Here is a 17560-nt window from a genome sequence, read left to right as displayed (position 1 = left end):
TATGTATCTCCTCTTACTGTCTCTGATCATCATTTTGCCAATATTCAATAGATTTCCTCTGCTGCTGCGTTTGAAGGTGGATATGGTTCTGAAGATGTGGGGAGAAGTTTTAGTCCATGTGGGCCACTGAAGCTTTTGAGAGGCTGATGGGTCTGGAAAGCAACTTGTTCAATGCACAGTTCATAGGCCTTCAGAAAGCCTTTCTTCCTCTAAACTATGAGCTAGGTTAACTTGTCCTCACAGCTCCTCAAAGACCCAGCTCAGCTACTGTCTCTCCCATTTTATGCAACGAAATGCTGGTCTGTAATTTCTGGCATATTGGGATTCAGTATTCCCCAAAATAAGAAAAATGTATTGCTACAACTAACATCAGTTTTGTAATTTACACATTCCACCCCCAGTGTTAATCCTATGATTGTAATAAAGCCTAATAAGTGCTGTTTCTTGCAGACCTTAATTATGCTAGCAGCTACTTTTAAAAGAAATCTTTTGCTTTAGTTGAAATACAGTTACTTCCAATATTTACTTCTGCTCTGTTTCATGTTTAGCCTGATATGTTTATTTTATATTTTGTGCAAAGAGGATGAATAGAGGAGGAAGGGAAGGGGCAGGTGTCACGTAGCGAAGAAGGGACAACATCAGAATGGCAATTCTGTCAAACAGAGCCAGGTGAATGGATTTTGCAAGGTGGCGCATATGGTTCATTTTTGGTGTCATCGCCAAAACTAATGTAGGCTAGTTTGGGGCTAAAAGGCTAAATATTGTTGGGAGTAGAATTGAAAATGGCTGAGAATACTGTTTTAGAGTGTTAGAAAGAGCTTTGGGTTGTGCTGTAGGAACTGATTTCACACTGAAAGGCCCAGAGCTCAGAAATGAGCAGATCTGTGGTTCCAAGACAGATGTGCCTGACAGAGATTTCGGGCTTAATTATGCATGGTGTATTTTACTTGATCAGGAATGAAAAACCTTGAGCATCATGTTTGCTAAATGATCGTGACAAGTTTGTTGCCTGTTACTGCATGTTTTCTTACAACTTACTGGGTATACAAACATTGCATAGGGATGTTGGTACAGCACTAAGATAAGGGCAGCAAATTAAAACAAACATCATAAATGGGAAAGCCTTTGTAAAAATGTGCAGACAACTGCATTCAGCACAACTGTTGATGGCTTGGCCTTGAGCTCAGTTGGTGGAGCTGCTGCTGCCTGCCTGCCAAGGCAATGTGTATGATGTAACCACACCAAGCCCACATTATCGTGGTATTACAGCAAAAGCTCTGTCTGTGAACTGGCACCTTCCCAGTTACATTCAGGTACAGTAACAAAGTAATTGGAAAGGTTTTGCCAATACTGTACATCTAAGTTACAACTTAAAGTGGGTGTTTGGGGCACAAAAGGCAAAGTAAGACTTTTCTGCTGGCCAGGTACTAGAGCACAGTCTTAGTCAGTATCTTTTTTATCTAAGTCTTGTATTAAATGATACTACAAGCATGCACCTCTTCCCCAGCTGCAGAGGAACATTTTCTGATGTAAGAATAACTGTATAGGATAGACCAAAGATCTGTCTGTCCTGTGGCCCCTTCTGTGCTTGTGGCCAGGTGCCCACAATTTGCACACTGGATATAAGCACAGGTTAAGTGAAACAGATTAAGTGGCTAAATCATGCCAGTTGCTTTGCTGCTGGCTGAATGTGCATTAAAATAATCCCTGATCTTCAGCGAATACTAATTATTTGAATGCTAGGAAGGTCTGAGTAATAGGGAAAACTTCAACAAAATGTAGCAAGTGTTCTGGTTTTAAATACATTTGTTACATATTCCATAACTGAGAAGGTACATAATACAAATGTCTTTGTATTAACTAGTTTTAAGTGTCTGTAGCCTGTCCAACGGGTAATTAAATAGATCCCAATGTGACCTATTTAAATAGGACCTAAAATTTGGACCTAAATAAATAGGTCCAAATGTGACAACTGCAAAGAGAATCTGTTATGTCCTGTCAGAAATATGTGCAACTTGATGGGAGATTTTTTATTTGTTTTGTTGTTTTTTTAATTGGAGACATATTCTTAAGATATTTACATAGTCCTAACTTGTTTTGGGGGTTGCGTGCAGTTTCTTCACGCAACTGTCACAAACCCTTCCGGCTTTCTGAAGTTTTTGGAACAGTTAGTTAATTCTAACTCTCCATCTTCCTCTTTGACTGAAATTTGCAATTTCCTTTCGAGAAACAACTTCCTATTGAGTGCTAACTTATCTGGCCACTTTGATGTATTTGAAATTCTTTTTTGAGGTCCTGAATATATTGCAAAATCCAGTGTTGTCTTCACGGCTTGAAGTTCTGCACTGCCTGAACTGTGAAAGTATAGAAGTGGATAGGAGCTCATCTAACTAACAAATGAAAAACTGAATCAATTGTGCTTAGTTGTGCAGTGTCATTGTAAAATTCCAAGCTGCAATAATTGAAATCTGGTTAGGCAGCTAAAGGGGACTGAATTGTCACATATTTGCTGTAATCAACATGGACTTTGGGAGATTTGCCTTTTGGGAGTAGTGTGGATTTTCAAAAAATGTTGCAGCATATTTGGAGGCAGATACAGAAATGGGCTGATCTCTGCGGTGCAGCCGATCATCATGCCAGAACTACAGGAATCTAAGTCCTGGCCTGCAAAGTAGCCATTAAACTTAGATTTAGATGCCTGTATTCTGTATACAATGAACAGAAGAGCTTAAGTGGTAAATACCAGGATTCCTAGCTACTGTCTTTCTGACCAAGGAACACTTAAGCTCCCTGGTGTTCCTGCATTTTATCTAATGTCTGTTTGATGTGGAGCAGGGACTGGAGCTCTGAAAGAATCTCCCTTTGAATCTTGTGCATTATTTTTCCACAGTGGCCCAGCTTTCAAGGGCGGGATAGAAATTACCTCCTCATTGCTCAGTTTGGTGAGTTGAGTGCTTTCCTGAGAGAGAGGGATTTAAACTCTCTTAAGCTAAAGATTCTCTTGCCAGAATTTGGGTTTCTTGCTGCTTGGGCTGAAATGTCTGGAGTGTTACAGGAGATTTATGTGTTTACTGTTGTGGATACACTTTACAATGCAAGTACAGCATACAGCATGCTATGAGTGGAAATCTCTGCAGAGCATAAACCCACACCTACTGAATCAAGCCCCTAAGAAGGCTTAGGTACGAAAGTACCAACTTTGTACTCACAGGCTTAAAAGTGACATAAACTATGAGCCTGCAGAGTTGCATTGCAACTAGGTATGTCGAGACGTGCTTTAAGAAGCTCTTGAAATACTAGGTATTGAAAAAGCTGGTTTTGTCAGGAGGCCTTGAGGACAGGAGTAAAAGATTTTTGTGACTGACCTCTTGGACTTTGATATCTAAATGCCATGGAGTCTGAGTCTTAGCTTTTGTAGCTGAAGATAACCTTATATATTTACATGCATAGAATATTTTAAAGTCTCTTCTTTTGAGGTCTCTACGAAGTTATCAAAGTACTCAATCGTCTCCTGTTTTGAAGAAACTTAAAGACTTTCAAGAGTCTTTTAAATCTGAATGTCTGCCTATGCTAAATTCAAATGTAGATGCCTTGCAGTTCTGCTTCGCTTACCCCTGGACATTAAGCCTTAGTGGTGTTCAGAACTTTTACGTGGGAGTTGGTGTCTAGCACCTGTGCAAATTGAGTTTGAGAGCCAAGTTGTCAGAGGTGAGAGTCTTATGAAAATGTTGTCTAAAACAGTGTCCCCCCAAACCACAGGAACTGATGGTAGATCCAGTCTTAAATGTCAGGCTTTCTGACTCAGTCCTGTGCTTACACCGCTACAGCATATTTTACTGAGAAGGTTCATGTGCTCAGGCAGTACTTTATAACTATCATGTGCTTTCTGAAGTACCTCCTTGGGTTTCTATTACTGCTATGGTTTCCTATTCTGTATCTGAAACAGGGAATTCCCCAGATTTCTCCCAAGAGCTTGTTTTTTTTGTGTGTGTTAAATTCTGGGCTGCATTCTCTACCTAGAAATCTTCTGGCTCAATTTTTTACTTCATGAGTCACAGGCAAACTCTTTTGTTGGTGGTTGCCATCTACAGCTAATAGCGTTCCTCTGCTTTCACCAAAGTGGTTTTATATATTGTCCGTCAAACTACTTTAGACATCATCTGTGCTTACTTCTGCTAGGGTTGTATCCACAAAGAGGCCACACTTGTGCACCCTGCCTTCACAGTCTTGGCCATGATATGTGTCAATATTATAATATCTAGAAAACCCAGGCACATAAATCCAGTGGTGTTGCTTTCTGTAAAACCCAGTTTATATCCTTTCTGCGACCTCTCCTTGCACTGTGCTTTTGAAGAAGTTGTTGAATGAAATAGAGGGGCTTTTCTGATCTGCCTCTTTTTCCTGGAGTTCCATACTTGCTGTTCAGGGCATGAATGAGGCAATGGCTTGATGTTGTCAAAGTCCTAGATTATCAGTGTAGCATCACTTGAAACTGTAGAACCTCTTGGGATATTGGCCTTAAGTTTTGAGGTTTTGAGTATAAGAATGCATTGTTGCTTTTGTTCCCTATTTTTGTGGGTATGTTAATGTTCAAATGTTAAGTTAGCTGCCATGAAACTTCTGCATATATTTTTCTATATTTGAAACCAATTTTTAGAGTATGTATGTGTAGTGTGTTGTGGGGTAATATTGAGTTCAGTTTTGGGGCAAGGAGGAGTGGATGTGCATGCATCTGCTTTCTGTGTATTGTTCTTCCATTTCTGTTTAGTAGAAATTATGTTGAATTATTACAGCCTTACGCAGAGGAAGTTGGTGAAGTTAACTGAAATTGCTATTCTGCAAAAAGCAGGGTGAATTTAGGAACCCCTTTATAGTCAGAGTCCTCATAGTTCAGGCAGGACAAGCTAACAGGTTAACATTAGGTATATAAAAATACACAAAGATAAACCTAAAACTGCGAAGAAAAATATGTGACATTTCCTAAATGGAAAATTACAGGTTTGTTCAAATATAAACAAATACATGTGAATGCTTGTGCTTAGGATGTGTTTTTTTCACTGTGGTGTTTGAAAGTGCAGATAACTTGTTAAATTGAACTTTCAATTTCTTGAGAATTTTTTCCTTAAGAAGTGGTTGCCTCATCAGGTAGCCTGAATGTAATTGTGCTCTTTTTCTCTTTTGCATAGGGTAGGCTTTGCATTCCTTCTATAAGTGCATTCCAGGAATAGTAATACTTATATTTGGCTGTAGTGATGCAGTTTTCCAGGACTTTCGTTAATAGTACAATGGAAGAGGGGTGGGGGAAAAAAAAAAAATCACTTGCTTGATGGTACTCCTGCAAATTGACAGACATTTTCTAGATCAACTTTTGATTCAGAAATTCAGCCCTTCCTCCTTCCTAAGTGATTAGTACGAAACAGAATCCTTTTGCTTTTGGCAATTTGGGGGGAAAATGCATTTAAAACATCTGAGATTTCCAAGTATAAATTTGGCTGTAGTAGATGTCAATAAACACGTCAAAAGGATCTTTATCCTGAGGTCTTGGTATGTGTTATATTAATGCTCTGAATTGCAAGAGCTCCAGTGGAAATCTGAAGTCAGCGTTTTGGAAAGGAAGAGTTTAAGTGATGCACTAGTGAGTGTATTTTTTCATTATTTTGACAGGGGAGTTTAAAACTGAGCAAAACAATCTTTTTTACAAGAATATTCAAATTCTTGGCTGAATCCTATATTCCTCTTTATGCCTAGGCTAAATCGTCTTGCACCATTATATGACACAGCTGCATTTGTTGGTAATCTGAATTTTCTTAACTGAATCTTTTGCTTTATTTTAAAAACATAATTAGTACGTAGTTTGCTTTTAATAAATTGATAACTCCAGAAAAACCCCTGGTGCCTACCATTCTGCCATTCTGAACAGAAAATACTGCATGAGTTGGAGTTTAAATCATTAGAACAGCAGTATAGATAAACTGATTGGATTTTTGGCAAGTAGGAAGGAAGATCTTGCTCCACTGCAGTTCTGCCCTATATTGTACCCTGAAAAAATGACCCTTGAAGCATGTGAAACTGTTTAGATTTTTATAAGACTAATTGCTCAATTTTTTTAACAACTCTGCTGCAATGTCTTGCCCATTTGTCCGACCAAAATGAAATTACTGTTATTGCAAGCTGGGCAGTGCAGATCATCCAGGCAGTAGTTAGGTTACTATAGGCACAAGTATCTCTGGTGATTTGAAGTGAGGAATAGAAAATGTTGCAGTGTTTTAGGGAGTTATAAGAGACTCTGGGGACCATTCATTGCCACCGAAGTAATATGAATGTGTGCTACATTGCTGTCTAACCAGTAAGGAAAAATGTCGGATTAAAATAGTTGCCAGTAAGGGGAGCACAAAATACAGTGGATACCAACATTTGCACTTCTGCATTTAGGCAATAAAGCCGCTTGTATCAACACTTCCTAAAAATGGTGTAGCCAGATGCCCAGAACTGCTTGAACGCTTTCTTCAAACTGCTGTTACTGTCCTTCTCTCAAATTGGCTTTTCCCTCTCCCCCTACCCGAGCTTCTCAGTGCTGTGAGCACAGGCCCCACAGCAAGACCTCCAGCTGCTGCCTTTTGAGAGTCAACTGCTGTGTAATAAGGAATATTTTTCTTCCATTTACTTTTAGAACAAATTTTAGGCCCAGGTTTGTGGCCCCAGATATTTCAGGAAATTGCAACTTGCACAGTGTTTTTAGTTGTTTCATGCACAACATGTAAGTTTTTGATCAGAATGTCAATAGGTCACTTACAGGTTCAAGGAAAAAAAAGATTTGCATCACTTTTTAAAAATCCTGCTATCTGCAGAAGGCAAATATCACTGAGTATTTGGGGAGAGGAAAACAAGCAGAGAATGTTTAATAGGATCTTGAAAGACACATTTTATTTTTAAATGCTCCTCCTAGAAGTTGAATTAACCTGTGTTATTTTAGCATTATCTTGTCAGCTTTGAGCTTTTCTTATATTTTAATTAAAAAAAGAAAGGAGGGGGGGACACGACACAGATCAGCCTCTGAATCTCGCAGAGATTGTGTTTTCCATGTGTAAATACACATTGACATGTGCTAACCTAATAGAAAGGCAAATGACATTTCTTCGTGATTTTTCTCCCCCTCCTTCCTGAAGTAAAGCATGCAAGCTCTCTTTGTCTCTTTGCCTGTAATTGAGAAGCATTACCTTAATTCTTTTTAATCTTCCTACTTTATGCAAGCTTTATAATCCTTATAAGGAACTGCTTAGTACAAATTACTGATGTTTGTATTTCAGGGCTCTTTTCTTTGCAACTTCTCCATGCCAGTTGCTAGCCAGTTCTTTAAAGACTTGCGGTCCATTGAGTTTAATTGTGTAAGGACTGTATTTGATTACTGTCTTACTGGGACATTTCAAGTGTGTTTTTCCTGGTATGTTTGTGTGGTATGCTTATTTACTAATAAAAGTTTTAAATATCTGTGATTGTCTCCATGTGTCCTGTAAAGTATGTTATACCCACATTACGGCAATCATGTCACTATATGTCATGTAACACATATATTGCAGCACATACGTGGTTTTACTCTAATCTAGATCTCAAAAGAGTTTTAATTGGACTTCACTTTGAAATCTTTTCATGTATTGTGAACAATCAGCGCAACTAAACGTGTCAAACTTAAGACAGTGTTGCAGCAGTTAGCACCTCTGAATCTCTCTATAAAATGTGTATTTATAGCAGCATTACAATTTTCAATTACAGTGCCTTACCCAGTTGATGGTTACTTTATTTTCCTTCTGCTCCTCCAAAGTTTAGGCACATGATCTAAAAGAAAATCTGTAAACTTAGTATTGGGCTCCTTTTTCTTTGTTCTTTCTCCAAACAGAATTAATTTTAGCAGAGTACATTTAATGTGTTTTGGGGGGGTTTTTTAACTAGTTTTCTTGTTTGGTGTTCTTTGCCTTACTTGGAAAAGCAATTAAATGGGTCTTCTGTTTCTGCAGGCTGAATATAGGCACCCTCATCATTGTTAAAAATGAGTTTAGGTGAAGGCGGTGCTTTTGTATGCATACTCATGCTGTCATCACTAACACAGTATTTCAGATGTGGTAAGACGTTTCCTGCCATGAAATGTTTGCCGTTTCAAATAGTTTTAATGGTGCAAAAACATGAAAAAAAAAAAGGTCTAGAAAAGGTAAGCTGTGAAAGGACTTCTGGAGAGGAGGGAAAGGGTCAGAAGAAATTGGAAATGAAGAGGAGGGAAGAAATGAAGTGACTATTTTAGGCTTTGGGGGCAGTACTGCAGGCGCTGTGAAGCAATAAATGGGGCAAAGGGGAGAACAGTCAAGTAAGAAGAATGTGGAGTGAGTGGGAGTAGAAGAAAATGAATGTAATGCACTGTGCTGCCCAGCAGCCTGGTGTCTCCTGAAGCTGCCAGCGCTGTAGCTGTGAACACCGGCACTGCTGGAGCTGGAAGCAGAGTCTGAATTTTGAGATGTCTCTGTACCTCTGGAAAATGTGAATTAAAAAATAATATTACGCTAGGTGCTGAGCATTATTGCAGAAGTGATGCTTGTATTGCATTTGTGTGTTATACAACACTGTGCCACTTGTATTTCCTCTCTCTCTTTTTTTTTTTCTTTTTTTTCCGTTTTTTGATAGTGCTTTTCTAAGGGGTTTCACAGGAAACTGCAGGCAGATCAGCCAGAGATGAGAAGTCAGTGTGCATAATTTGTACTTCACTGTGTATCTGGGTGCAATCTCTCAGTTAGTTATTCTGGAATTGCTTCCTTTCATCTAAAAAATAACCTGCTTGCAGTTATCACCTACTTTTTGAAAGAGAACACATCACATGAAAGATGCTTTAAAGTCTTTGACCGTTCCCTGTGTGGTCTAAAGTGCCATTATTGTGAGAGGTATTTTCTCATGGGTTCTTCTTTATAAAGAATTTTTTTAAAAGCTTGCAGAACTGTTATTCATAACTGTATAGGCTAAAGATTCGGTAGAGAAGCAATTTTATAAGGAAAGATTTAATTTATTTAGACTGAATGATCTATTTGGAGTAAAAAAACTTGACAGACTTTTGGGACCTATAGAAGGATTTAGCGCTTAAAGCTTGTCTGTTTTCCCACAGTTACAGCTGTTTGTCTAGTTAAAAATATTACCTCTCTTTACAAGTATTTGTCCTCTCTGAAGGCTTGGAACAAAACAAAAGAGTTGCTTGAGGATGGAAATGTATTTCCTCCCTTAACAGTTCCTACTGAATCCTGCAGGTGTTTAGTCTAGGTGCTTTAGGATTTAGCTCATAAATAATAATTTGGCTTTAATCATGCCTTTCAGTTGACTCCTCTTGTTACATCCAAGCTTTAACCTGGATGATTACCATAGCATCACCTAAAATAGAGACAATAAAACTGAGGTTTCGTGGCCTGAATCCACTAACTTTAATAAATGAAACTGAGTGAATAACTATAAACAAAAAATCTGAAAGTAGGTTATCAAACCATGTGATAACATCAGTTCCTTGGAAACATTAAAGTAACTATTTCTGTGTTAAGAACTAAACCTAGTTTAAGTGGTATTATAAGCTGACTACAGTTTTCTCGTGTGCCCAGACTTCAGTGCACAACGTTGAGGCTTCTGTGCAAAATGATGTAATTATCTGCATGCTGTATCAGAGTCAGGCATTTATATTTGAAAATCTGGGTCTCTATCATCTGGAGGATCCTTATCAAGATGAGAGCTCAACTGCGTGGGATAATACGCAGTTGCATGAGAAGAGACCTGGTTCTGTCCCTGAATAGTTTGCAAGATGCAACATGTGAAATGGCGTCTCCCCCCTCCCCTCCTTATTTTTAAGGAGAGCAAAGGTTATGGTAGTTCACTTGAGTGTAGTGTTGGTTAACAGTATGTTTAAATTGGCCTAAATTATCTTTTTTCTTGGGAGAAACTGAAGATCATCTTGTATGATGGAAAAAAAAAAAAGATTAGACAAAGCAAAAAAAAAACCCCACTTATAAGCTGTTTGTATTGATATTTTTCAGCACTGTTTGCTCTACTAGAAGCTGACTGTTATTCCCATCACAGACTGATGGAAAGATCGTGGTAATGCAGAATATTAGGAAGTGATAGATTGACCTCATAATGATAAAGCTTCATTAAGCTACTAAAATGATGCTTTTAAGAGGTGCAGTTGCAGCACATCACAAATGTTACAGATTGCAGGAAAATTGCGGCAGGGTTTGCCGTACATTCCCTACAGTACAAATCAGTATCCCTTCACTGCCGTTGGGTAAACTGCTTCGTGCTCATTTTGTACTTTAATAGCTCACTGCCCCCCACTATTCTCTCCTGCCCTTGTGCCCACCAGACAGCTACTTTGTTCAGTCTTACCTTCAGCATCCCTGTTTAATTCTACATCTAAAAGTATGCTTAGAAGTAAACAGAGTGCTTTTTGCTTTACTGACTTCTTTTGTATGAAAACGCACTTGTGCTGGGAAGACAGCCTCACCTGTTTCGGTTGGCTGATCCATGCCTTAGAACAACCTGTTCTGGGAGAGGCAGGCTGGAACAGCTTGTGGATGTATCTCCAGAGGTATAGCCTGCTAAACCTGTTTGCCTTGTAGAAGCTGAGGTTTCTGCTCAGGATTATGAGTTATGGCTTCGATTTCATCTTCCTTACCACTTGTGTATTCTCTACCTGGCTTAAAAAAGAAAAAGAAAAAAAAAGTTGGTAAAATACCATCTTTTCATAAAGTCTATAAAAAGTCTGGTTTGTTGTAATTTAAATCACTCCCAGAGTTTTTCTTTCAAAGATTAGATGCTGATTTGTCTGTGTGTGTGTGCAAAATCTTATTCTAATGTTATTTGTTCCATTCTTGTTTTTTAAAACGATTAGTGTTGTGTGCAGGATGCTGCCTGCCCATGGCGTATGTGTACAGGATTATGTGTGAGAGCTCAAACCAAAGAAAAACATGCACCTCTCCCTTTACAAAAAAGAATGCATAGCCAAACATACTGTATGTAATTGTAATCGTCACCTCATTTTCCACTTCAAGGCAGTGTCATCTACACAAGATATGGGAGCTGATAAATGATGATACAAGTTATTTATTTTGTTAATTGTTATTTCATGTGTGATATAAAACAGCATTTTGTGGGCTTGCCTACTGTACTTCAACTTCCTTGCTCTTTGAAGTTTACAAGGGAGTATTCCTGTCCATGTTGTCCTCCACACCTTTTCTTGGTTTCAGAAATGATGCAGGAAGCCCAGTGTTAGAGGGTAACTGGCAGTCGGACTTGACAGCAGCTGTATCGTTCCATTAATTTCTGTAGAGTTATGTCTGTCAGAGCCTTTTGAGCTCCTTCAGTCCATGAAAACATCTTTGAAACCATCCCATTTACTTTTCACAGAATCATAGAATAGTTCGGGTTGGAAATGACCTTCAAATCACCTAGTTCCAGCCCCCCCGCCATGGACAGGGATGCTTCACACTAGACCATGTCACCCAAGGCTCTGTCCAACTTGGCCTGAACACTGCCAGGGATGGAGCATTTACCATTTCTTTGGGCAACCCATTCCAGTGCCTCACCACCCTTACAGTAAAGAACTTCTTCCTTATATCTAATCTAAACTTCCCCTGTTTAAGTTTGAAGCCATTACCCCTTGTCCTACCACTACAGTCCCTAAGGAAGAGTCCCTCCCCGGCATCCTTATAGACCCCCTTCAGATACTGGAAGGCTGCTATGAGGTCTCCACGCAGCCTCCTCTTCTCCAGGCTGAACAGCCCCAACTTTCTCAGCCTGTTCTTTTGATAAATGTTATTCGTATTTTTCCTTGGAATTGAATCATGCTCAGGGTATCCTTTTAAGACAGTAGCTAATGCAGGTGTAATTTTTGACAGAACTTGCAGAATAAATGGGGTTAAACATGGGTAAGACTTCCCCAGGAGTTCTCCAAAGGGAAGTCCAACAGTGTAAGCAGCGGTGCCTAAGGTGTAGTAGCTGGCCTCCTTCCTCCAGAAATAATCATGAAACAATTTCCTTTAAGATAGGAAGCACTAGGCTGCTGGATGCAATGAATCCTTTTTAATTAGTCATAGAAGAGAAGTCCTAACCACTTGTTTAAAGGTCTCAAAACACCATTAAGAGGAGATGAGGGTGCAGTCTGTGACCAAATTCTGCTTTGAATAATTACAGTGTTGCTGTTGCCTACACTTCTTCTCCATATTCAAGTAGATACAGCATTCTTCTTTGCTACTTGGCATAAATGATTTTGTGCGCTAATAACTACTGCATTCCAGCCTAGGGGCGGTAGCATCTAGGAGATAGCAAAAATTCATTACCACGTCCGTGTGAAGGGAGATGTTGCTGAAGTTTAGCGGTGGCCGAGCAGGGAGAAAGAAGCAGACACTTTGTCAGCTCAGTGGTAGATTGCCAGAGAAATGCTTGAGGTGGCTGTTTTCATGCCCTCAAAGAGCGTATGGCTCTGTTTCCTGTAATGGCAGCCACATAGTGCGTGTGGAGCAGGACATGTCGTTTCCTAGTGCGCTGAACCAACACCACTGATAAATATTTAGGACAGACCAGATGGTCTGAGCGCATGTGCTGTGGAGGAATGCTATACTTAGCTAAACAACTAGGCATTATCTGAGATCCATGCTAAATACATGCTGTCTCTGTAATAACGCTGGCTGGTTGTTCCAGATACAAAATTTCAGTTAATCTACTGTGTCAGTTTGGGCTTGCAAGTCCAAAAATACCTTGTTGGTGATTTATGTCTTTCATTGTTGTTCTTTTTTGTCATACGGTTATCTCTGCCCACGCAGCGCTACCTAATCTTGTACGATTTGCGTGCTGTTCCTGTGGTTGTTCCGTGAGAAGAAAGCTTGGTGTCACCCACAGAGCGGCACACGCCTAGCTCTGCACTTGAACATTAAGCTTCTTGTGTGAAGGTAATCTGAATTTTATCGCCCCAGAGTGAAAGTAGCTAGCTTACCAAGGACCAAATTATTTCTCAAGATACTAGGGAAAACATTTGGCATAGACTTCAGTGTTTCAGTTAGAGCTTCAGAAAACACAAAGCTTTGAAGAGAGCTGCAAGCTTCAAATGCTTTATATCTTTAATTATCTTTATAGAGCTGAATAATATCCTGTACTATCTGTATGCACAATGCTTGAATTAATTTTGTGTTGATTAATTAAGGGGAAACTTCTTTTCTTTTACCTTTACCCTACTCCTTTTAATCCTGTAAGCCAGCTTCTGCTGGAGTTAGCTTCAAGCATTCATAAGCATAGCCTGGGCCGTTGACATACTGCACTGGTGATTTATGCTTGTGAATATTCATTGTAGCAAATCCAGCGGCTTTTCTGCTTGTTCAGATTGTTTTCTGGAAAGTGCCATGCAAGATATAAAATCTCCTTGTAGGCTGTAACTAACTCTCTGGGGTAGAACTTTCCTGCATTTGAATCCCTTTGCATGCACGATAGCGCAAATGTAACATTGCTTATCAGAGAGGAAGACTGTTTAAAAGCAGAGGTGGTAGGATAGTCACCTAAATTCACTGTGTCTGCTTGTTAATACCAGCCAGCTTCTACCCATCTTGAGAGCTGTCATGAGAGGCTAGTTAGGAGAAATGCAAATTAATTCTGAAAAGAGAAAGGGACTCCGAAATGAGAAAAAGAGAGTCCATGAGAGAACAGTCAGGAGATAAAACTCTTTCACAGTTAGAGGCAAAGATATGTGAAAGAACAAGTAGGAAGGGAAATACCATAAGATTAATTTTCCTCTGTATGTACAGTGATCAAAGTCTGAAATTCACAAATACCGTTTCCATTTCTGACATTACTTGGCTCTGACCTTGGGAAAGCCAGGTTCCCTAAGAGTGCCATCTGAGAAACATTATTAGTTCTTCAGCTACTTGAGCTAAGCTATAGTAAGATAATAGGAGAGACAAAAATTAGTGCTTTTAGGGAAGAAAATGACAGGCTAAGTGACCTCCATCTGGAAAATGCTATTTCAATGTTTACATAGAACTTCATAGCCATTTTTTGACAGTTAGAGGATATTTGTTCATACTGCAGCATGCTGAAGCATCTTAGTTTCAGCTGATGAACTTGTTCAGAATATCTGTGAGCTTTTTTTGAGCATTGTGTCTGCAAAGTATCTTCATACCAACTGGGAAAGATTTACAACACTTTCTGAATGAATGATGACTGAATGAGTGAAGGTGTTTAACCAGCACAAAAGCAGGGTGTATATACTGACATATTTCCGAGAAAGAAAGGTTTCACTGAGTGATGTAACTTGGGAGGAAAGCCAAGGGGGATGCGAAACTCCCAACTGCTCATCTCCTTGCCTCTCATTAACAATCACTGTATGAGAAAGCCTTTTCTTAATTCTATTAAAAAATAATAAATCTGTACTTTTGATATATTAGTTTTGTGCTTGTACAGAAAGTATTGCACAGTTCTGCTTTCTGTGCTGAAGCTGGAAACTTCAAATGGGAATTTAACACTTCCCATTAGCAGTAAGTTAATTTATTGATAGAAAATACCAAGTGCTTATTGAAGTAATCAAATACAGATATTTCTTGCTTCCATCATTACTGAAGTAAAAGGGAAATATTTTTTTCAGACTTTTTAGGGGCACATGCTGTGCAGATTGCAAAGGTACTCCCAAAGAACTCCCAAGATGTTCAAGGCAAAGCAACAGGCAGCTGAAGCAAATCTCTTGAGTGTGAGGGAGTACTTGGTTGCAGAAGTAGCAGAAGGGTATCTTGTGTGCTGCCTGCGTGCAAAGTCTACATGCTTATGAATACTATCTTCATTTCACTGAAGTCAAGAGTTTTGTCTTTGAACAGTTTAGGCCAGGATTTTAACATTTCTGTGATCTTTTTATTTTTGTGTGTGTTGTGTTTTTTTTTTTTTTTTTAAATGAGTTTAAATAGACACAAATAATCATATATTCTTTAGCAATCTTAACTGTTTAGCCGGGGGGGGGGGTGGATCTTTGCTGTTTCTCAGTCTGGTTTCTGTTTTTACATTTGTACCATCCTCTACATTACCTAGTACTAGTGAATGCTGTCAAAACCACATTGTAAATTAATTCATCCTGAGAACTCCTTTTTGATGAATTTTGATTTAAAGGTGCTTGGTTTTAAAATATAGGCTCCTGGATGCTCAGCTACAATACTCACTGACTTCTTTGTTTTCCTGTAATCAAAGCTTATCAGAAAAAATAGCAGTATTTCTGTGCATTTATGTTAGTAATTTTTCCTTAAAGGAAAGAGCCATAAAAGGAGAGCATTTAGAACCTTTCAAATGAAACTTGTCACAGAGCAAATCGATTTATTCTGAAAATTAACAAAATGAGCTATGTTTGTGGTTTTAGTGAGAGAGAGATTGAGGTCAGCCCCTGCATTTTTTTTTTCAACTCGGCCTTTGGACGTGGAAAAGTGGTTAGTATGATACAAAAGAGTGTTGTGGCAAGGCCATCATTGGAAATGATAGGTAAATCTTAGTGAACAGTTTACTGGAATGATTGGGATATATAGGAGATAGTCATGGGGGTAATTAGATTGGGCTCAGGCACTGGAGGAGAGGACTGGGGCGGGGAAACTGAGCCTGTGTGTGGTGGGGAACATTATACCTTCAGCCACCATAACCAAAATCGACTATTTTCTGAAATAATAAGCAGTCAACTGCTTTGCATTTGACACTTCTCTGTGCTTAGCAGTGACGCTCTTCAGAGCCTCCTAGTGATATTACTGCAGATCTTATTTAAAAAAACCAAACAACCTCTTGAAAATTCAGCTTCATGATGTTTAAGATATTGATAATTGATAAACAAGTTCTTCACTATTTATCAATGATTAGTTTAAAGTGAACCTAAGAAATTAGATGATTGTTTTTGGCCAGCTGTCCACCACCATAATGTTGGTAGACATGCCAGCTCATTTACTGGGTGCTTGAAAAATCATGTGTGTATGCTTTGAAAATACTTTAAAGACTGTATTTCTGATGGTGGCTACAGTTAAATAATGTACAGAATTGGAAGGTTGAGGTTTAGTTCTTTGTTTTTCTTCTCCATTTTTATAGCTTCCTCTTTAAAAGTTTCCAACTGACCAATTAAAAAAAAAAAAAGACAGCACCCCCCCCAAAAAAAACCGCTCTCACAAACAAACAACCCAAAACCAAAACCCCCAAAGTATGGTTACCTTGGGGAAGTTAAGTCTGAACAAGTATACAGTAATAAATATTAGCAGAAGAATTAAATGATTTATTAGACAATCTTTGCTTAGGAAAGCTTCTTAACTCTTACAACAGCCAGTAGGATTAAAACATGTGTTTAGCTTGCAGCACATCCCAGGGATTTGCCATATGCATTTTACTTGCTCAAAGAACTCAAGTTTGTGTCTTTTTTTTAGGTGCAGTGGGTATCATAGCAATTCGAGCAAAATTAAAGCATTCCTAAAGCACAAGAGTGCATTGGAATGGTGTTTTAAGAATTAAGTGCTTGCTTACTGCTTTCATACTGTTTGCAACCTTTTATTCCTGGCTCTTTTCCAATGTGGAAGGAGTTTGTTTTCAGAGAAATATTGTTGCCAAGGGACGAATGTTGACTGTGTTGTGTTTAAAAAAGGCTGATATTAATTACATTCTTTTAGCTATTCTCCTTCTCTGGATAACTTTAAAAGGTCCTTCCAATTTCCACAATACTTAGGTGAGCTCTCAGAACATGAGCACAGTGTCTCATCATTTATGTGAAGAATGTATTAAAGAACTGGTGAGAGCTGAACTCGTTTTTGTGCAGAGCAGAGAAATGTTGGTTTCAGATGATTACACTAATTAATAACATACAACAGCATGAGTGAATGCAGTGGTTTCCTTCCTTTTCCTCTTTTATCTTTAAAGTCTTTATCTGAGCTAGTTGTCAGATAACCTGTGTGGGGAGCTGCTTACTGCATTAGACCAGAGGAATAGAATAATTCTTTTTTCAGGTCTAGGGCAGCAGTCTTTGGGTTTTTCTGTTTCCCCATTGGTAATGTGAACCTAATGTTTTGCACTCGGTTTTGGTTCTTTGAAGGATCAGGCTGAATTATTTAACTTTTCTACAGAACAGTTTTGTGCAAACCTCCTTGAGCTGAGCTAGTGCTGGTGGTCACAGCGATGGGACTAGTACTATGCTCACCCCACCAGAACTTGCACAGAATGTGGTTTATTCGTTTGGTTTGGTTTTTTCCCCAACTAGCTCCAGAAGTCTGAGCCCAGCTCATGTTTCTTAGTCTTCTGGCTATTTCAGAGTTTTAGATCATTTTGTTCTGTACTAGGCAAAATGCTGCTTTCCAAGTATTTTTGCTTTATACTCTGTACTTTAAGAAATACTATGTCAAGAGAGCACAATGTACATAAAAACTGTGCAGAGCTCACCTTAGAGTGCCAACCCAGCTGCCTTGCCCTTGCTGTGCAGGAGCCAGATAGGAGCAGTAAAACAAGCCAAGCCAGAACCAGTGAATTTTCCTTACCAGCCCTCCCCTCAGCATTCCATGTC

At 39.0% G+C, this 17560-nt stretch overlaps 1 protein-coding gene across 4 annotated transcripts in view; it reads left to right on the top strand.

Moving 5' to 3' along the window:
- SPIDR (scaffold protein involved in DNA repair) overlaps positions 1-17560 on the top strand; it is a 202580-nt gene that overhangs the window by 35903 nt on the left and 149117 nt on the right. The window lies entirely within an intron of this gene.

The sequence above is a fragment of the Strigops habroptila genome, chromosome 1 (assembly GCF_004027225.2).
Source record: "Strigops habroptila isolate Jane chromosome 1, bStrHab1.2.pri, whole genome shotgun sequence".
NCBI classification, from domain to species: Eukaryota; Metazoa; Chordata; class Aves; order Psittaciformes; family Psittacidae; genus Strigops; species Strigops habroptila.
The sequence above is the reverse complement of the archived record's forward strand: the minus strand, read 5'-3'. Positions and strand labels throughout refer to the sequence as shown.